At 41.5% G+C, this 22536-nt stretch overlaps 1 pseudogene; it reads left to right on the top strand.

Annotated features, from left to right (window-relative positions):
- Positions 1-7594: 7594 nt before the first annotated feature.
- On the top strand, positions 7595-22502 carry LOC112441550 (protein FAM91A1-like; annotated as a pseudogene).
- Positions 22503-22536: the final 34 nt, after the last annotated feature.

Raw genomic sequence — 22536 nt, 5'->3', positions numbered from 1 at the left:
TTGACAGCAAGTACAAATCATTTTTAAACACTTGCTCTTGATGTGTAAGTTGCTAGAGGCCAAGGACTATGCCTTCCATGAATTTCTGTCAAAATTAACCCATCATCTACCAGAGCATACTATTTAGATGATGCTGCTGAAACAGGATAAACGCTCTGAGCGATGTTTTGATTGGGATCCGAAACCCAGTGACTTTCAGATTTCTGGGAAAGGGAAAACAAGACTGGTGGGAGGTCATCTAAAGTTTTCTGGGAAAAATACTAGATTTCTTTCCCCATTTCTTAAAGGCAGAAGTGGAACCAAGTGACCTCAGAATAAAGTTCTGTGATTTTAAGAACAAAAAGACAGTTTCCGCCAAGCCACTGCCCACTGTCTCTGCCAGCAGGAAGCCACGGATGCAGACTCACAAGGTCAGATCATCAGCTGAGGCCCACACTCATTCCCCTCACTGCACACTCACAAACACCTAACTTTATCAAGTCATTCGAAAGGCTACCGAACTTGGACTTCCCTGGTGGCCCAGCGGTTAAGAATCCTCTTCCCAATGCAGGGGACATGGGTTCAATCCCTGGTCCATGAAAATTCCACATGCTTCGGGAGCATGGAGTGGGGTGCCATTACCTTCTCCGGCTTGGTATTCTTAAGCTCAGTTTATTTACCTGTGCTAAGTCTGCCAGGCTCCTCTGTTCATGGGATTCTCCAGGCAAAAATACTGGATTGGATTGCCATTCCCTTCTCCAGGGGATCTTCCTGACCCAGGGATGGAACCTGCATCTCTTATATCTCCTGCGTTGGCAGGTAGGTTCTTTACCACTAGCACCACCTGGGAAGCCCCCTTATTTACCTATAAAATATGAGTAATAATTTGACAGAGAGCAAAAGTCTGCAGTTTTGTTAACTAAAAATGGTAAACTTCATAGGAAATAAACTGGATTCCCCATGCACTGCTGGCAGAAATGTAAGATAGTAGGGCCACTTTGGAAATTTTGAATTTTAAAAAATATTAAATACATGTTTACCGTTTGATCCAGTCACCAGAGAAATGAAATTGTATGTCCACACAAAGATTTGTACATGAATTTGCATAACAACCTTATTCATAATAGCCTCAAACTGGAAATATGTAATCCAAATGCCCATTAACTGGTGAGGACACAAACAAAATGTTCTGTATCATTGTGATGGAATACTACTCAGCAATAAAAATGGATAAAACTGCTGATACATGCATCAACATGTATCAACCTCAAAAAAACATTATATTATATGAAAGAAGCCAGGCACCAAAGACTACATCTCACTTACTATAAAAATTTTAGAAAATGCAAAGCTATAGAGACAGAAAGTAGATCAGTGATTATCCAGGGCAAAAGGTAAGAGAAGGAAATGACTGCAAACAGATAAAACACAACTTTTGGGGTGATGGAAGTTTTAGGGATGGTAAAACTGGATTGTGGGTACTTCCCTGGTGGTCCAGTGGGTAAGAATCCACCTTCCAATGCAGGGACACAGGTTCAATCCCTGGTCAAGGGAAATAAGATCCCACATTCTACAGGGCAAAAAAGCCCATGCACCACAACTAGAGAAGCCCACGTGCCACAACAAAGACCCAGCACAGCCAAAATTAAGAAAATTAAAAATTGGATTGTGGTCATTGCTTCACAACAGTATAACATTACTAAGAATTAATTAAAGCACACACTTAACAATGAGCAAACTGTATGGTAAGTTATACCTCAATAAGGCTGTTAAAAATGAAAAAGGTTATTCTCAGCTCTTGGCAGTACTACTGTAATAGACAAAAACTACAACTGAAATGTCCCATCAACAGTGGAGTGAATACATTGGATATACTCACACATAGAGACTATACAGCAGTGGCAATTAAAGATCTACGACTTCATGTAACTTGGATGAATCTAACAGATACAATGTTGAGAAAGACACCATACAGTACAACTCCATTTATATGATGTTTAAGGACAGGCAGTGGCCACAGGACTGGAAAAGGTCAGTTTTCATTCCAATCCCTAAGAAAGGCAATGTCAAAGAATGCTCAAACTACCACATAATTACACTCATCTCACACGCTAGTAAAGTAATGCTCAAAATTCTCCAAGCCAGGCTTCAGCAATACATGAACCATGAACTTCCAGATGTTCAAAATGGATTTAAAAAAGGCAGAGGAACAAGAGATCAAACTGCCAACATCTGCTGGATCGTCAAAAAAGCAAGAGAGTTCCAAACATCTACTTCTGCTTTATTGACTATGCCAAAGCCTTTGACTGTGTGGATCACAACAAACTGTGGAAAATTCTTAAAGAGATGGGAATACCAGACCACCTGACTGCCTCTTGAGAAACCTGTATGCAGGTCAGGAAGCAACAGTTAGAACTGGACATGGAACAGATTGGTTCCAAATAGAGAAAGGAGTAAGTCGAGGCTGCATATTGTCACCCTGCTTATTTAACCTCTATGCAGAGTACATCATGAGAAATGCTGGGCTGGATGAAGCACAAGCTGAAATCAAGATTGCCAGGAGAAATATCAATAACCTCAGAGTAAGACGGTAGGTGTTGCAAGAGGGCATCAGAGGGCAGACACACTGAAACCATACTCACAGAAAACTAGTCAATCTAATCACACTAGGACCACAGCCTTGTCTAACTCAATGAAACTAAGCCATGCCCATGGGGCAACCCAAGACGGGCGGGTCATGGTGGAGAAATCTGACAGAATGTGGTCCACTAGAGAAGGGAATGGCAAACCACTTCAGTATTCTTGCCTTGAGAACCCCATGAACAGTATGAAAAGGCAAAATGATAGGATACTGAAAGAGGAACTCCCCAGGTCAGTAGGTGCCCAATATGCTCCTGGAGATCAGTGGAGAAATAACTCCAGAAAGAATGAAGGGTTGGAGCCAAAGCAAAAACAATACCCAGCTGTGGATGTGACTGGTGAGAGAAGCAAGGTCCAATGCTGTAAAGAGCAATATTGCATAGGAACCTGGAATGACAGGTCCATGAATCAAGGCAAATTGGAAGTGGTCAAACAAGAGATGACAAGAGTGAATGTCGACATTCTAAGAATCAGCGAACTAAAATGGACTGGAATGGGTGAATTTAACTCAGATGACCATTATATCTACTACTGCGGGCAGGAATCCCTCAGAAGAAATGGAGTAGCCATCATGGTCAACAAAAGAGTCTGAAATGCAGTACTTGGATGCAATCTCAAAAACGACAGAATGATCTCTGTTCGTTTCCAAGGCAAACCACTCAATATCACAGTAATCTAAGTCTATGACCCAACCAGTAACGCTGAAGAAGCTGAAGTTGAATGGTTCTATGAAGACCTACAAGACCTTTTAGAACTAACACCCAAAAAAGATGTCCTTTTCATTATAGGGGACTGGAATGCAAAAGTAGGAAGTCAAGAAACACCTGGAGTAACAGGCAAATTTGGCCTTGGAATACGGAATGAAGCAGGGCAAAGACTAATAGAGTTTTGCCAAGAAAATGCACTGGTCATAGCAAACACACTCTTCCAACAACACAAGAAAAGACTCTACACATGGACATCACCAGATGGTCAACACTGAAATCAGATTGATTATATTCTTTGCAGCCAAAGATGGAGAAGCTCTATATAGTCAACAAAAACAAGACCAGGAGCTGACTGTGGCTCAGACCATGAACTCCTTATTGCCAAATTCAGACTGAAATTGAAGAAAGTAGGGAAAACCACTAGACCATTCAGGTATGACCTAAATCAAATCCCTTATGAATATATATATCATATATTATATGATATATGGAAGTGAGAAATAGATTTAAGGGCCTAGATCTGATAGATAGAGTGCCTGATGAACTATGGACTGAGGTTCGTGATATTGTAGAGAAGACAGGGATCAAGACCATCCCCATGGAAAAGAAATGCAAAAAAGCAAAATGGCTGTCTGGGGAGGCCTTACAAATAGCTGTGAAAAGAAGAGAAGTGAAAAGCAAAGGAGAAAAGGAAAGATATAAGCATCTGAATGCAGAGTTCCAAAGAATAGCAAGAAGAGATAAGAAAGCCTTCCTCAGCGATCAATACAAAGAAATAGAGGAAAAAAACAGAATGGGAAAGACTAGAGATCTCTTCAAGAAAATTAGATACCAAGGGAATATTTCATGCAAAGATGGGCTCAATAAAGGACAGAAATGGTTATGGACCTAACAGAAGCAGAAGATATTAAGAAGAGGTGGCAAGAATACACAAAAGAACTGTACAAAAAAGATCTTCATGACCCAGAAAATCACGATGGTGTGATCACTCACCTGGAGCCAGACATCCTGGAATGTGAAGTCAAGTGGGCCTTAGAAATCATCAATATCAACAAAGCTAGTGGAGGTGACGGAATTCCAGTTGAGCTATTTCAAATCCTGAAAGATGATGCTGTGAAAGTGCTGCACTCAATATGCCAGCAAATTTAGAAAACTCAGCAGTGGCCACAGGACTGGAAAAGCTCAGTTTTCATTCCAATCCCAAAGAAAGGCAATGCCAAAGAATGCTCAAACTACCGCACAATTGCACTCATCTCACACGCTAGTAAAGTAATGCTCAAAATTCTCCAAGCCAGGCTTCAGCAATACGTGAACCGTGAACTTCCTGATGTTCAAGCTGGTTTTAGAAGAGGTAGAGGAACCAGAGATCAAATTGCCAACATCCGCTGGATCATAGAAAAAGCAAGAGAGTTCCAGAAAAACATCTATTTCTGCTTTACTGACTATGTCAAAGCCTTTGACTGTGTGGATCACAATAAACTGTGGAAAATTCTGAAACAGATGGCAATACCAGACCACCTGACCTGCCTCTTGAGAAATCTGTATGCAGGTCAGGAAGCAACAGTTAGAACTGGACATGGAACAACAGACTGGTTCCAAATAGAAAAGGAGTACATCAAGGCTGTACATTGTCACCCTGCTTATTTAACTTCTATGCAGAGTACATCATGAGAAATGCTGGGCTGGAAGAAACACAAGCGGGAATCAAGATTGCCAGGAGGAATATCAATAACCTCAGATATGCAGATGACACCACCCTTATGGCAGAAAGTGAAGAGGAACTCAAAAGCCTCTTGATAAAAGTGAAAGTGGAGAGTGAAAAAGTTGGCTTAAAGCTCAACATTCAGAAAACGAAGATCATGGCATCCGGCCCCATCACTTCATGGGAAATAGATGGGGAAACAGTGGAAACAGTGTCAGACTTTATTTTTCTGGGGCTCCAAAATCACTGCAGGTGGTGACTGCAGCCATGAAATTAAAAGACGCTTACTCTTTGGAAGGAAAGTTATGTCCAACCTAGATAGCATATTCAAAAGCAGAGACATTACTTTGCCAATAAAGATCTGTCTAGTCAAGGCTATGGTTTTTCCTGTGGTCATGTATGGATGTGAGAGTTGGACTGTGAAGAAGGCTTGAGTGCCGAAGAATTGATGCTTTTGAACTGTGGTGTTGGAGAAGACTCTTGAGAGTCCCTTGGACTGCAAGGAGATCCACCCAGTCCATTCTTAAGGAGATCAGCCCTGGGATTTCTTTGGAAGGACTGATGCTAAAGCTGAAACTCCAGTACTTTGGCCACCTCATGCGAAGAGTTGACTCATTGGAAAAGACCCTGATGCTGGGAAAGATTGGGGGCAGGAGGAGAAGGGGACGACAGAGGATGAGGTGGCTGGATGGCATCACTGACTCGACGGACGTGAGTTTGAGTGAACTCCGGGAGTTGGTGATGGACAGGGAGGCTTGGCGTGCTGCAATTCATGGGGTTGCAAAAAGTCGGACACGACTGAGCGACTTAACTGAACTGATACAGATGACACCACCCTTAAGGCAGAAAGCAAAGAACTAAAGAGCCTCTTGATGAAACTGAAAGCTGCTGCTGCTGCTAAGTCGCATCAGTTGTGTCCGACTCTGTGCGACCCCATAGACAGCAGCCCATCAGGCTCCTCTGTCCCTGGGATTCTCCAGGCAAGAATACTGGAGTGGGTTTCCATTTCCTTCTCCAATGCATGAAAGTGAAAAGTGAAAGTGGAGAGTGAAAAAGTTGGCTTAAAGCTCAACATTCAGAAAACTAAGATCATGGCATCTGGTCCCATCATTTTATGGCAAATAGATGGGGAAACAATGGAAACAGTGAGAGACTTTATATTTTGGGGCCCCCAAATCACTGCAGATGGTGACTGCAGCCATGAAATTAAAAGACACTTGCTCCTTGGAAGAAAAGTTATGACCAACCTAGACAGTATATTAAAAAGCAGAGACATTACTATGCCAACAAAGGTCTATCTAGTCAAAGCTTTGGTTTTTCCAGTAGTCATGTATGGATGTGAGAGTTGGACTATAAAGAAAACTGAGAACCAAAGAACTGATGCTTTTGAACTGTGGTGTTGGAGAAGACTCTTGAGTGTCCCTTGGACAGCAAGGAGATCAAACCAGTTCATCCTAAATGAAATCAGTCCTGAATATTCATTGGAAGGACTGATACTGAGGCTGAAACTCCAATATTTTGGCCACCTGATGGGAAGAACTGACTCATTGGAAAAGACCCTGATGCTGGGAAAGACAGATAGGAGGAGAAGGGGACGACTGAGGGTGAGATGGTTGGATGGTATCACCGACTCAATGGACATGAGTCTGAGTAGGCTCTGGGAGTTGGTGATGGACAGGGAGGCCTGGCATGCTGTAGTCTATGGGGTTGCAAAGAGTTGGACACAACTGAGCAAGTGAACTGAACTCAACTGAACTAACAGGCAAAACAAATATTTGGTGTTAGAAATTATTATAGTAGTTACTCTTTGGGTAAATAGTGACTGAGAAAGAACATAAGAGTTTCTTTCTGGGCTGTTAATAATGTTTCTGTTTAAAGTATTTTACTTTTGTTGAAGTATAATTGACATATTATTATTATATAACATTAATTATTATCAAATATATATGTTAATTATATATTAAATAATGCATCTTGATGTGTGCAAATTATATAGAGACATTCACTTTCTGAAAGTGTATCCAGCTGTACACTTATGACTGTGCACTGTTTAATACATATGTTACACTTCTATAAAAAAAAAGTTTACTTAAAAGTGCACTTAATTTGAGATTCCTGGTGATCTCTAAGGTGTGTGTGTGTGTCTGTGTGTCTGTGTGTCTGTGTGTGTATCTGTGTGTGTGTAGAGATGATGAGAAGTGCTAGCCAGGTAAAGATCTGAGGCAAAGTGTTCCAGGAGAAGGGAACAAGCAGACCACAAGCCCTACAGGAAGGAGCTTGGCATGTTCAAACAGAAAAAAAGACCTGTGTGGCTGGCATACAGTGAATGAAGAGATGAATGTGAGATCATTCATTTATTCATTCATCAGATATGTAAGAGTTGTGCCAGAAGCTAAGCCAGAGGACAACCAATTGTTCAGAAAGTTTAGCAGAGAAAAACAGGAGAAAAAATAGCCACTGTAAAGGGGTAGGAAAGTCCTAAGAATATCTTGTACACACACACAGTAGAAGAAAGGAAAGACTGAGGAGGAGGGGAAAGTCCTAGAAAACAAAGAAGCATAGAGTAATGGGTACAGGTGAGAGGGATCACTCCGGAAAGGGTATGGTAAACCTAGAAATAAAACAGTCACATAGGCAAGAATTTTGAAATGGAGAGAAGCAAAATGAAAGCATTCTCCATGCTTTCATTGAAATTTGAGGAATAGTCACATGTGAGAGTAGTGAACCTGCAGAATTATTTACAAGAATGATGATTTTAAAAACTCTTTTTTCCTTCAAGTAATTTAGTGATGAAACTGAGATCTCTGATGCTTCCCTGACACTGTCCCCTGCCATGGTGAGCTGTCCAGAGCCCTCACCGTGCAGCAGCCCAGGGAACTCTAAACTGTAAGGCAGCAGGCCTCCAGCAGGCTCCCCATCAGCTGTCCCAGGGCCTTCCTAGACAGCAAGTTGCACATCACGCACAGCCACTCACAGAGCCAGCTGCCCGCCAACACTTAATAGGGTCTTGGAACTTCACAGAGGAAATATGCAAAGTAGATTGTCCGCTACATACGCACAGTCAGTTATGATACAGAAATATAACTTTTAACATGTCAAAAAAGATGAATGCAAATGCTTTGAGGGACTATTTAACAGTCAAGATGATTTCAGGCTGTACATTTTACCATTTATTGAGTGTTAGGGTAAAGGGCCTGAGGTTAACACCATTATTATAGTATACTGAGATTATAAAGGACATTATGAACAACGTGAAAAGTTATGCTTTAGGAGTTCCCTGGTGGCGTAAGTGGCTAGAATTCTGGGCTTTCACTGCTGAGGCCCAGGTTAAATCTCTGGTCATGGAACTAAGATCCCACAAGTCAAGTGGCGTGACATCCCAAAAAAAGTTATGCTTCATTGCCCATTTTAACTAAAACTGACAGTTTGTTTTCTTGGCATAAAAAGATAGCAGTTCATTGGTATTCTGAATCAATGTAGACCATCACTTCGTTTTAAAGTCTGAGGAATAGTCACATCTTCTACCAATAAAGTCAGTGTGTTCATGAATGCTCAGTCGCTTCAGTCCTGTTCAACTCTTTGCAACCCTATGGACTGTAGTCCGCCAGGTTCCTCTGTCCATAGAATTCTCCAGGCAAGAATACTGGAGTGGGTTGCCAGGCCCTCTTCCAAGGGATCTTCCCAACCCAGGGATGAACCTGTGTCTCATGCATTTCATGCTGATTCTTTACTGCTGAGCCACTGGGGAAGTCCAATAAAACCAGTGGAAACTGCCAAAAAGTCATCGTGGAGTGGTATAAGCCAGTCAGATCTCAAGAATGACATAAAGATATGCATTTTGCCTGAGACATACACTCAACTCTCTGAATCACTATATTACAATATGCCATATAGTTTATATAACAAGTAATATATTTTAATGTGTTAATATATTATAATTTTATTCTCTTGATGGTTTTATAATGAATTGAGTTCAAGATGACTAGGTGATAACTTTGAAACTCTGTATTTCTTTCAATAAATGAGCATATGAATGTTGCAGAGCTTGCATATATCCTTGAGATAGACATATCCCTGGCTAAGAATGTTTTCAAATATTGTTGCCTGGACTTTGCCATAAGAAGAGACATAAGTAATAAATGTGCATCAATTACATTTATCATGGTGCAATGTTCTATCTGCAAAAAGTACTTTCTATCCTCAAAAGATACTCCTTTTATAAGATGACACAGAAAGTAGGAATCCTAAAAAAGAAGTTTCATCAGCTCTGATACTGATAGAAATAGTCAAGATCCAGCTGACACAGCCAATATAAGCAACTTGGTTGGATCTATATACAGGGCTCACAAAGCATATTACTGCTTTCGTATTTGACTCAACACTTTCCTTTGTAATGATGAGACATCTTGTAACAAAAGTTGACAGACTTTCGCATAAGTCTATGGACAGCTTCCTTACAGGATTAAAAAATACTGGATTTCAAAATACTGATGATGAAGAAGAAGTGCAAACTTGCAGAGGTATTTTAATCAAGCAACCATGCTGAGAAACATCACAGTCTCTGCATCATAATAACAATATAGTCACACAACTACATAGTCAGAAAAATCAATTATGGTTTTCTTCTGAATGTCTTAAAAAGTCCGAAAGCCTTCTTGATTTGGACCCTGTGACTTATATCAGAGTTCTTTTTTTTAGTTAAAATTTTATTAATCTATTTTGGGCTGCACTGGGTCTCTGTTTCGGGCTTCTCATTGCGTGACTTCTCTTGTGGCAGAGCATGGGCTCTAGGTGTGTGGGCTTCAGTAGTTGTAGCACAGGGGCTCAGTTGCTCCGCAGCATGTGGGATCTTCCCAGACCAGGAATTGAACCTGTGTCCCCTGCATTCTTAACCACTGGACCACCTGGGAAATCCATGCAGCAGAGCTCCAAACGAAATTACTCAATGCTTGTTTCTATGGCTCTTCTCACTAATGAATACAGACCATCAGCAACAGTACTCCTCAGAATATTAGACCAGTTATCCAGAAGCCACTGCTCAGAAGTCAGATCCCCATTTCTTTTACTTTGGTCAAAAGTAGAAGACTTCAAAAACTATCAGATATATTTCAGAGCTAATACTGAGCGTTAATGATATTTTGGAGTCATAATCCTGAAGTAATTCCTATTTCAGATTAGCTCAGATATTAAATGATAGGATAAGAAAACCTTTTTCCATTTGATTAAAACAGAACTACAGGGAAAGTTTGCTTGCATCAATATAAACGTTCATCAAACACTGCAAATATTAAGGAAGAAAGTGGGCTTGCAAGGATTTCTATGAATATGTCACCACATCTGAACTTCTAGTCAACATGTACACAGAAAACCTGGTGATGCTTCTGATGAGAAAGGAGAACCTGATTTAACTTATTTAACTTCTGGCTCAGAGCAAATGAAGAAACCTGTGAAACGGTCACTGAGGAAGCCACAACAGATACAAAAACAAAACACGACTCCGATGTTGCCACAACAGCAGTGACTGGTTTCCTCTTGAGCTGTGCTTTGAAATTCCACTATTTGGCTCTGCATTAAATAAGTTTGCAGAAAAACTGTTACATACAACCAGTGCAGAAAAGAAAGCTTTTAAAGACCCTGACATTCCAGCAGAAAATTCTACTTGTCCTTAACTTTGTTCATTCATTCAAGGAAGGTGTTTCAACACTGGATATTCACACTAAAGTCAGCTTTCTCAAGACTGCTTTACCATCTTCTGCTGATACAAGAGTTCCACTTCTTGGAAAGATTGTAATATTAGAGATGCCATCTTAGCAGAATCGTTTAGAGGGTCATCACCCTCATGTCTCACTGCTAGTCTTCACTGGCTGTAATTTAGTTACCCCATTTGTTTGTTGCACTTGGTGTCTTTTTTTTTTTTTCTTAAAGTTAGAGTGCCAGTTGCAAAAACCATTCTGTTGGTACAGTATAACTTACCACTAAATGATGCCAAAAGTATGTTGTATTGCAGTTTGGAAAACATTTAATTTGCCAGGAGTCTTGCTCATTACAGCATATCCTAATGCAACAAAGAGCTCCTTTTATTTTGTTTAAATTGATCCCTAGGTTGTTGGTTCCTTTTTAACACAGAACTTTTTAGCAATCAGCACTGTATTTTTATTTTCAGGTAAACCTACTCTTTTTTTCCCCCTCAGCAAGAAGCACAAAGGATCTTTGTTCCCAGATCAGGGAGGGGACCCAAGTCCCCTGCAATGAAAGCACAGTCTTAACCACTAGACCACCAGGGAAGTCCCTACATTTCTTTTTCTTAGTCTTAGGATAAACCTTGTAGGCTTTATGATAACTGTAAACATTTATAAGCAGTCACTGAATATTGTAGTGGAGATTTTATATAATTTTAAGAAAACTTGTTTACTTTTATATTTTATTATCTACACTTTGGGGAATAATGGAAAGGGATTTGACTCTTCCTATGAACAGACTTTTTGGTATTTAGACTAGAAAGAGTATAAAACAATAAACATCCATTACTGCCAGAAGATTTGATAACACATTAAGAATTCCTATGGAGGGAATTCCCTGGTGGTCCAGTGGTTAGACTCTGAGCTTTCACTGCTCCCCGATCAGGGAACTAATATCCCACAAGCCATGCAGCTGTGCATCGAGGCAAAAAAAAAAAAAACAAATTCCCATGGATACCTAATAAATTATGTATATCAGCTGAACTTTGTTGAAGGAATGCAAATCAGTATAATTTAACTTTGTTTGATATATTGAAGGTATGTAAATCAGTAAAATTATGTATAATTTGACCTTGCTATATAAGGTCTTAATTCAGACTATAAAAGTTTGCTGACATTTCATGAGCAGTTTTGGAAAACATTCTATTTTTTTTAATGCATTTAAAAAATCTGCCTGCCAAGCAGGAGACATGGGTTTGATCCCTGGGTTAGGAAGACCTCCTGGAGAAGGAAACAGCAACCCACTTCAGTATTCTTGCCTGGGAAATCCCACAGACAGAGGAGCCTAGTGGGCTATAGCCCACAGGCTCTCAAGACTCAGACACAACTGACCAACTTACCAACTAAACAACATCCTTAAAAGGCTGTTAACATGGTTTGATTTGCATTTGGTTTTGTTTCTCTCTCTTCTTTTTTTTGGGGGGGAGGGGTAGCAGCATTATTGAAATATAATTCACATATCACACAATTCATCTATTTAAAGAGTAAAATTCAATGCTTTTTAGTAAGTCAGAGTTGTGCAACTATCACTACAATTTTACAACATTTTCATCACCCCAAAATAACCACATCCCCTTAACATGTTAGCTGTCATGCCCAAATTCTCCCATCCCCCCAGCTCTACTTTCTGCTTTCTCTATAGATTTGCCTATATAAATGAGAACATACATTATGTGGTCTTTTGTGATTGTTTTTTTACTTAGTATGTTTTCAAGACTTATCCATATCATAGCAGGTATCAGTACTTCATCCATTTTTATTGCTGGAGAGTATCCCATTGTTTGGGTAACATTTTATTTATCTACTCAACAATTGGTGGACATTTGGTTTATTTTATATTTTTGGCAAACATCCTAGTTTTAAATAAAGTTTATGTGTAGACTTTTTCATGTTGGGTTTTTCTTTTCATAGACTGTCTAAGGAAAAATAGAACTTTTTCATTTTGGTAGCAGTGGTTGCTCCATGATATCATCTTGATTTAAGAAGTTTTGTTTAGTTTCTATACCAACTAACATAAAGTTTAATTTGATGTTTGCAAACCAAGGACTATGATTTAAGGTTAAAATTACACATTAGAAGCATTGAGGCTATGTCTTCAGGTCAAAATACTCTAGTGATAAATCCACTATGAAGACATTATTTTAGGCAATCTAGATATTAAACTGGGGCTTCCCAAGTGGTTCCATGGTTAAAAATCTGCCTACCAATGCAGGAATTCAGTTCAGCTCAGTACAGTCACTCAGTTGTGTCTGACTCTGCAACCCCATAGACTACAGCGCACCAGGCCTCCCTGTCCATTACCAACTCCCAGACCTTACTCAAACTTATGTCCATTGAGTCGGTGATGCCATCCAACCATCTCACCCTCTGTCGTCCCCTTCTCCTCATGCCTTCAATCTTTCCCAGCATCAGGGTCTTTTCAAAAGAGTCAGTTCTTCACATCAACTGGCCAAAGTATTGGAGTTTCAGCTTCAGCATCAGTCCTTCCAATGAATATTCAGGACTGATTTCCTTTAGGATGGACTGGTTTGATCTTGCTGTCCAAGGGACTCTCAAGAGTCTTCTCCAACACCACAGAATTCTTTGGCATTCAGCTTTCTTTATAGTCCAACTCTCACATCCATACATGACTACTGGAAAAACCAAAGCTTTGACTATACAGACCTTTGTTGGCAAAGTAATGTATCTGCTTTTTAATATGCTGTCTAGGTTGGTCATAGCTTTTCTTCCAAGGAGCAAGCACCTTTTAATTTCATGGCTGCAGTCACCATCTGCGGTGATTTTGGGGCCCAAAAAATAAAGTCTCTCAGTGTTTCCATTGCTTCCTCATCTATTTGCCATGAAGTGATGGGACCAGATGCCATGATCTTAGTTTTCTGAATGTTACTGAATGTAAGTGAAAAGCTTACTTTTTCACTCTTCTTTTTCCCTTTCATCAAGAGGCTCTTTATTCTTCCTCACTTTCTGCCATAAAGGATGGTGTCATCTGCATATCAGAGGTTATTGATATTTCTCCTGGCAATCTTGATTCCCACTTGTGCCTCATCCAACCCAGCGTTTCACATGATGTATTTTGCATATAAGTTAAATAAGCAGGGTGACAATATACAGCCTTGACATACTCCTTTCCCTATTTGGAACCAGTCTGTTGTTCTATGTCTAGTTCTAACTGTTGCATCTTTGACCTGCATACAGATACTTGAAGAGGCAGGTCAGGTGGTCTGGTATTTCCATCTCTTTCAGAATTTTCCACAGTTTATTGTGATCCACACAGTCAAAGGCTTTGGCGTAGTCAATAAAGCAGAAGTAGATGTTTTTCTGGAACTCTCTTGCATTTTCAATAATCCAGCGGATGTTGGCAATTTGATCTTTGGTTCCTCTGCCTTTTCTAAAACCATCTTGAACATCTGGAAGTTCATGGTTCATGTATTGCTGAAGCCTGGCTTGGAGAATTTTGAGCACTACTTTACTAGCGTGTGAGATGAGTGCAATTGTGGGGTAGTTTGAGCATTCTTTGGCATTGCCTTTCTTTGGGATTGATGAAAACTGACCTTTTCCAGTCCTGTGGCCACTGCTGAGTTTTCCAAGTTTGCTGGGATATTGAGCGCAGCATTTTTACAGCGTCATCTTTTAGGATTTGAAATAGCTCAACTGGAATTCCATCACCTCCACTAGCTTTGTTCATAGTGATGCTTCCTAAGGCCCACTTGACTTCCCATTCCAGGATGTCTGGCCTTAAGTTGGTGATCATGCAATCATGATTATCTGGGTCATGAAGATCTTTTTTGTACAGTTCTTCTGTGTATTCTTGCCACCTCTTCTTAATATCTTCTGCTTCTGTTAGGTCCATACCATTTCTGTCCTTTATTGTGCCCATCTTGCAGACAATGTGTTCAATCCCTGGTCTGGGAGGATCCCATATACTGTGGGACCACTAAGTCACCGCACCACAACTACTGAGCCTGTGTGCTGCAACTACTGAAACCCAAAGTTCTAGAACCTGTACTGTGCAACAAGAGAAGTCACTACAATGAGAATTCCCTGCACTGCAGCTAGAGAGTAGCCCCCGCTCTCCATAACTAGAGAAAGCCTGCACAGCAACAAGGACCCAACACAACCAAATAAATAAATTAGTTTCTAAAATAATCAAAAAAATTATTTTAAAAAATGACAATTTTTTAAAAAGGACATTTTAAAAAAATGTATGGATCAATTTCATCTTTTAAATGTTTTTAAAGAAATTCAGCTTTTATATCATTTTTAAAAGTATGATCATCAAATTTCCTTGATTTCTTTTTTGAAAAAAGGAAATAAGATAATTTTGTATTTGTTTTGGGAGGGGAGTTAATATGGCTAACAATATTCTTGGCAAAAAAATACCAGAGATATTTGAGATCTTTTTTTCTCATGTTGGTTTTCATTACCTAATGTTTTCAGCTTTCTCTGTCATTCTTACTTTTTTCTCATTTTCAGTGTTTCAATTTGTTTTTAAAACTTTAAATTTCCAAAACTATAAGTACAGTGGATTGCTTTCCAGCATGATATTAACATTATAAACTGTGTCAAATTGATTACTGGCATATATAACATGCAGCTTTCCAGATGGCGCTAGCGGTAAAGAATCAGCCTACCAATGCAGGAGATGCAAAAGAAATGAGAGTTTGATCCTTTGGTTGGGAAGATTCCCCTGGAAAAGGAAATGGCAACCTACTCCAGTATTCTCGCCTGGGAAATTCTATGGACAGAGGAACCTGGTAGGCTACAGTCCTAGGGTTGCAAACAGTCACACACACACATACAACATGTTTACAAATAAACTGGGATTTTTTTCAATAACCCAGATGTGCAACAGGCTTGTAAAATGCGCTTATCTGTACTCATTGTACATCCTAAAAGATGATGCTGGGAAAGAGCTGCACTCAATATGTCAGCAAATTTGGAAAACTCAGCAGTGGCCACAGGACTGGAAAAGGTCATTTTCATTCCAATCCCTAAGAAAGGCAATGCCAAAGAATGCTCAAACTACCCCACAAGTGCACTCATCTCACACCCTAGTAAAGTAATGCTCAAAATTCTCCAAGCCAGGCTTCAACAGTATGTGAACCATGAACTTCCAGATGTTCAAGGTGGACCTAGAGATGGCAGAGGAACCAGAGATCAAATTGCCAACATCCGTTGGAGTATTAAAATAGCAATAGAGTTCCAGAAAAACATCTATCTCTGCTTTATTGACTATGCCAAAGCCTTTGACTGTATAGATCACCACAGACTGAAGAGATGGGAATACCAGACCACCTGACCTGCCTCTTGAGAAATGTGTATGAGGTCAAGAAGCAACAGTTAGAACTGGACAAGGAACAACAGACTGGTTCCAAATAGGAAAAGGAGTATGTCAAGGCTGTATATTGTCACCCTACTTATTTAACCTCTATGCAGAGTACACCATGTGAAATGCTGGGCTGGATGAAGCACAAGCTGGAATCAAGATTGCCAGGAGAAATATCAATAACCTCAGATATGCAGATGACACCACCCTTATGGCAGAAAGTGAAGAGGAACTAAAAAACCTCTTGATGAAAGTGAAAGAGGAGAGTGAAAAAGTTGGCTTAAAGCTCAACATTCAGAAAACGAATATCATGGCATCTTGTCCCATCACTTCATGGCAAATAGATGGGGAAACAGTGGTAACAGTGAGAGATTCTTTTTTTTGGTCCCCAAAATCACTGCAGATGGTGACTGCAGCCATGAAATTAAAAGACACTTACTCCTTGGAAGAAAAGTTATGACCAACCTAGACAGCATATTAAAAAGCAGAGACGTTACTTTGCCAACAAAGGCCTGTCTTGTCAAAGCTGTGGTTTTTCTAGTAGTCATATATGGGTATGAGAATTGGACTATAAAGAAAGCTGAGCGCAGAAGAATTGATGCTTTTGAACTGTGGTGTTGGAGAAGACTCTTGAGAGTCCCTTGGACTGCAAGGAGATCCAGCCAGTCCATCCTAAAGGAAATCAATCCTGAATGTTCATTGGAAGGAGTGGCGTTGAAGCTGAAACTCCAATACTTTGGCCACGTGATGCAAGAACTGACTCATTGGAAAAGACCCTGATGCTGGGAAAGATTGAAGGCGGGAGGAGAAAGGGACAACAGAGGATGAGATGGTTGGATGGCATCATCGACTCAATGGACATGAGTTTGAGTAAACTCCGTGAGTTGGTGATGGATAGGGAGGCCTGGTGTGCTGCAGTCCATGGGGTCGAAAAGAGTCGGACACGACTGAGCGACTGAACTGAACTGAACTGTACCAATTGTGGACAAAGAATGTCTTCCTGCCAGAGGAGTAAACAGAGGATCTTAAGACCATCAAGCCACCCGCCACAGTGCACCTTGAGGGGATTCAGGATGGCAAAAAATAGGATACTGTCCCTAGATAGTTAAGGTGCACATCAAAAGAATAATTTCTTTAAGTCCAGACTGCTGCATCTTCCCATACATAGAAAAGTGCTAAATTCATTAACTTGAGATGTCTGTTTTTTCTTTAATTAGCTGTAATCTTTTGATGTTCAACTACCTGGGTTTGTTTCATTGTTGTTCTTGCAAGAACTCCTGTCTACCCAGGTGGCTCAGTGGTAAAGAATCCACCTGCTAATGCAGGGGATGCAAGATACTCGGGTTCGATCTCTGGGTTGGGAAGATCCCCCAGAGAAGGAAATGGCTACCCACTCCAGTATTCTTGCCTGGAAAACTGCATGGACAGAAGAGCTTTGTGGGCTAAAGTCCATGAGGTCTCAAAGAGCTGGACACAACTGACCACTGAGCACAGCCTGTATACCCTGGCTCCTCCTCTACCTCTTCAGAATAGTTCCTCAGAGGTATCTGAGAGGCTGTATCCCTGGCTTACATCCTCAGTAATGCCCCAAGTAAACATCATTCTCAACTTTTAGGTTGCTCATTTTTTACAGTTAATACTACACATTATTCTTTCTCCATAAGACATTTTATAACTTGGATAAGTTGCTTGCTAAAAGTCCAGAGGTACAGTGTCTGTAGTATTGTTCTCATCTGCCTAGCCCATTCAAAGGAAAAGAGAATTTAATGGGACTTCTTAAGAAATCCATATTGAATCATGGCGATACCTACTTCCCTTTTTAAATGTCCACATATCATCCTTCTAACAGTCCCTTGAATTTTGCTAGGGATGAACAAATATCTCACAGGTATGGAGCCTTTGAAATACAGACTCTTCCCTATTCTGGCAATCAGGGTAACACTTTTATTTCCAGGCTTTTGGTTCTACTCTATTTTTCATGTCTTCTCGAAGATCACCAAGCAGTTCAATAGTCTCCCCACAAATTTGCAGAGAATCCTGGGAATTTGTTCATCACAGCCAAAGACAGAAGCTCATGTACAAAACCTAGGCCAGCAGTGGATGGGAGACTCCAGTGCCAGAAATAAATTTTTGGCTTGATTTCAGTTTCCTCCAGGAACATGTGCTCGTGTGTTTTTTCTTTTCTGCTATAATTAACCAGATGGTCTGGTATTCCCATCTCTTTCAGAATTTTCCACAGTTTATTGTGATCCACACAGTCAAAGGCTTTGGCATAGTCAATAAAGCAGAAATTGATATTTTTCTGGAACTCTCTTGCTTTTTCTATGATCCAGCGGATGTTGGCAATTTGATCTCTGGTTCCTCTGCCTTTTCTAAAACCAGCTTGAACACCAGGAAGTTCACGGTTCACATATTGCTGAAGCCTGGCTTGGAGAATTTTGAGCACTACTTTACTAGCGTGTGAGATGAGTGCAATTGTGGGGTAGTTTGAGCATTCTTTGGCATTGCCTTTCTTTGGGATTGGAATGAAAACTGACCTTTTCCAGTCCTGTGGCCACTGCTGAGTTTTCCAAATTTGCTGGCATATTGAGTACAGCACTTTCACAGCATCATCTTTCAGGATTTGAAATAGCTCAACTGGAATTCCATCACCTCCACTAGCTTTGTTCGTAGTGATGCTTTCTAAGGCCCACTTGACTTCACATTCCAGGATGTCTGGCTCTAGGTCAGTGATCACACCATCATGATTATCTGGGTCATGAAGATCTTTTTTGGACAGTTCTCCTGTGTATTCTTGCCATCTCTTCTTAATATCTTCTGCTTCTGTTAGCTCCATACCATTTCTGTCCTTTATTGAGCCCATCTTTGCATGAAATGTTCCTTTGGTATCTCTGATTTTCTTGAAGAGATCCCTAGTCTTTCCCATTCTGTTGTTTTCCTCTGCTGCTGCTAAGTCGCTTCAGTCGTGTCCGACTCTGTGCGACCCCATGGACTGCAGCCCACCAGGCTTCTCCGTCCATGGGATTCTCCAGGCAAGAACACTGGAGTGGGTTACCATTTCCTTCTCCAATGCATGAAAAGTGGAAAATGAAAGTGAAGTTGCTCAGTCGTGTCTGACTCTTAGCGACCCCATGGACTTCAGCCTACCAGGCTCCTCCATCCATGGGATTTTCCAGGCAGTAGTACTGGAGTGGGGTGCCATTGCTTTTTGCGTTGATCCCTGAAGAAAGCTTTCTTATCTCTTCTTGCTATTCTTTGGAACTCTGCATTCAGATGCTTATATCTTTCCTTTTCTCCTTTGCTTTTCACTTCTCTTCTTTTCACAGCTATTTGTAAGGCCTCCCCAGACAGCCATTTTGCTTTTTTGCATTTCTTTTCTGTGGGAATGGTCTTGATCCCTGTCTCCTGTATAATGTCACGAACCTCATTCCATAGTTCATCAGGCACTCTATCTATCAGATCTAGGCCCTTAAATCTATTTCTCACTTCCACTGTATAATCATAAGGGATTTGATTTAGGTCATACCTGAATGGTCTAGTGGTTTTCCCTACTTTCTTCAATTTAAGTCTGAATTTGGCAATAAGGAGTTCATGGTTTGAGCCACAGTCAGCTCCTGGTCTTGTTTTTGCTGACTGTATAGAGCTTCTCCATCTTTGGCTGCAAAGAATATAATCAATCTGATTTCGGTGTTGACCATCTGGTAATGTCCATGTATAGTCTTCTCTTGTGTTGTTGGAAGAGGGTGTTTGTTATGACCAGTGCATTTTCTTCGTAAAACTCTATTAGTCTTTGCCCTGCTTCATTCCGTATTCCAAGGTCAAGAAGCAACAGTTAGAACTGGACGTGGAACAACAGACTGGTTCCAAATAGGAAAAGGAGTACGTCAAGGCTGTATATTGTCACCCTGTTTACTTAACTTATATGCAGAGTACATCATGAGAAACGCTGGGCTGGAAGAAACACAAGCTGGAATCAAGATTGCCGGGAGAAATATCAATAACCTCAGATATGCAGATGACACCGCTCTTATGGCAGAAAGTGAAGAGGAACTCAAAAGTCTCTTGATGAAAGTGAAAGAGGAGAGTGAAAAAGTTGGCTTAAAGCTCAACATTCAGAAAACGAAGATCATGGCATCCGGTCCCACCACTTCATGGGAAATAGATGGGGAAACAGTGGATACAGTGTCAGGCTTTATTTTTCTGGGCTCCAAAATCACTGCAGATGGTGACTGCAGCCATGAAATTAAAAGACGCTTACTCCTTGGAAGGAAAGTTATGACCAACCTAGATAGCATATTCAAAAGCAGAGACATTACTTTGCCAACAAAGGTTCGTCTAGTCAAGGCTATGGTTTTTCCTGTGGTCATGTATGGATGTGAGAGTTGGACTGTGAAGAAGGCTGAGCGCCGAAGAATTGATGCTTTTGAACTGTGGTGTTGGAGAAGACTCTTGAGAGTCCCTTGGACTGCGAGGAGATCCAACCAGTCCATTCTAAAGATCAGCCCTGGGATTTCTTTGGAAGGAATGATGCTAAAGCTGAAACTCCAGTATTTTGGCCACCTCATGCGAAGAGCTGACTCACTGGAAAAGACTTTGATGCTGGGAGGGATTGGGGGCAGGAGGAGAAGGGGATGACAGAGGATGAGATGGCTGGATGGCATCACTGACTCGATGGACGTGAGTCTGAGTGAACTCCGGGAGTTGGTGATGGACAGGGAGGCCTGGCGTGCTGCGATTCATGGGGTTGCAAAGAGTCGGACACGACTGAGCGACTGATCTGATCTGATCTGATCTGATAATTAACCCGTCCCGTTCTAGCTATAGTCTCCTGGCTGACAATTCCCTCTGCTTATGGAAAATACCCAAATGGAGCTGATTGAGTTGGGCTTAAATCATGGTTCACCATTTCCTAACATTGTGACCCGTGTGGCTCAGTGGTAAATTAATCTGCCAGGGCTTCCCTGGTGGCTTGGCAATGAATCTGCCTGCAATGCAGGAGATATGGGTTCGACCCCTGGGTCAGAAAAACCCCCTGAAGGAGGAAATGGCAACCCACTCCAGTATTCTTGCCTGGGGCAATCCCATGGAGGAGCTGGTGAGCTACATTCGTGGGCTGGCAATGAGTCGGACACGACTGAGCACAAGTACTAGACTTAGAAAAGTGTGACATCAGGCAGATGATTTAACCTCTCTGGCACTCATATGTAGATCAGAGGTTAATACCAGCCTCACAGGGTTATGCAGAAGTATCCACAACGAACCTGAACATAGTAACTGCACACACTTAATGTTCATCTTCTCAGATCCTCCCATTACACTTTCCAAGGGCACTTTCAACAGCAGGCCAAACAGCTGCAACTGAAGAAAAACACACAACCTGAAAGCAACTAGTTAAACTTTACTCGGGAATCTTACTGAAGAAGATAGCCCATGAGAGGGCCTCTCAGATACCTTTGAGGATATGTTTGAAAAAGGTTAAGAGAAAAGCCAGGATAAATACTTTGCTGGGGAAAAAAAATGTAGTTGAACATCAAAATATTTCTGTCAACCATAAAGAACAGACATCTCAAATTAATGATTTTAGTGGTTTTCTGTATATAGGAAAATGTAAGAATCTGGATTCATTTAAATTATTCCTTAGGTATGCATCTTAACTACGGAAGGCCAGTAGTATCCAAAGCACAGGATGCTTCCTCTTTTCCTCCATCCTGAATTCCTCTCAGGGCTCACCGTGGTTGGGTGGTTACAGTGGCTAATGGCCAGAGCATTACAGAACTGAGACGGTGGGCAACTTTGTTTACTAGAATGGCAGACAACGTTCACAATTTCGCACAACAGTCCCAGACAGCCTACAAGGCTGAAAAGAGGCAGTGGGGGACAGAAGGTACACAAAAGTAGGGACACAAGAGTTCAAGGGTGAACATAGAGTCCTTCTACACTTCATGTACACGTGTTTGTCTGGCCACAGGACACAATTACCGCTTATTTACATGTCTGTCACCCCCAAAAGACCACCGGCCACCTGAGGGGCCAGGTTCCTCGCCTACCATCCCTTTCTCATGCTGGGACCTAAGCATGCAGCAAATCCAGGCCTTGTTCGGCCTTCTCACTTGGGCCAGCCCGTTGGCGCGACTGTAAGTGGGGGCGGGAGCGCCACGCTCGGTACCCCCGCCCGGTCCAGAAGTCCCGCGGGCACCCAGGATAGAGCCCTCAGGCGGCAGGAAACTCAGCTGCGCACAACGGCCGTTGGCGGTGACAGGCCACCTGCTGCTGCGAGGCCGGTCGGGAGGCCCCGCCCCGGAGAGCCCGCGCCGGCGCCTGGGGAGAGCGGGCGGTTGGCGGAAACACGGGTGGCCGAGTTGGGGGTAGCGAACTGGGCCCGTGAAAGCACGGAGTGCTCTTCTACCTGAGCCTCTGGGCGCTGTTAGAAAGAGCCCGGGCTAG

This window comes from Bos taurus, chromosome 15 (genome assembly GCF_002263795.3).
Source record: "Bos taurus isolate L1 Dominette 01449 registration number 42190680 breed Hereford chromosome 15, ARS-UCD2.0, whole genome shotgun sequence".
NCBI lineage: Eukaryota > Metazoa > Chordata > Mammalia > Artiodactyla > Bovidae > Bos > Bos taurus.
The sequence above is the reverse complement of the archived record's forward strand: the minus strand, read 5'-3'. Positions and strand labels throughout refer to the sequence as shown.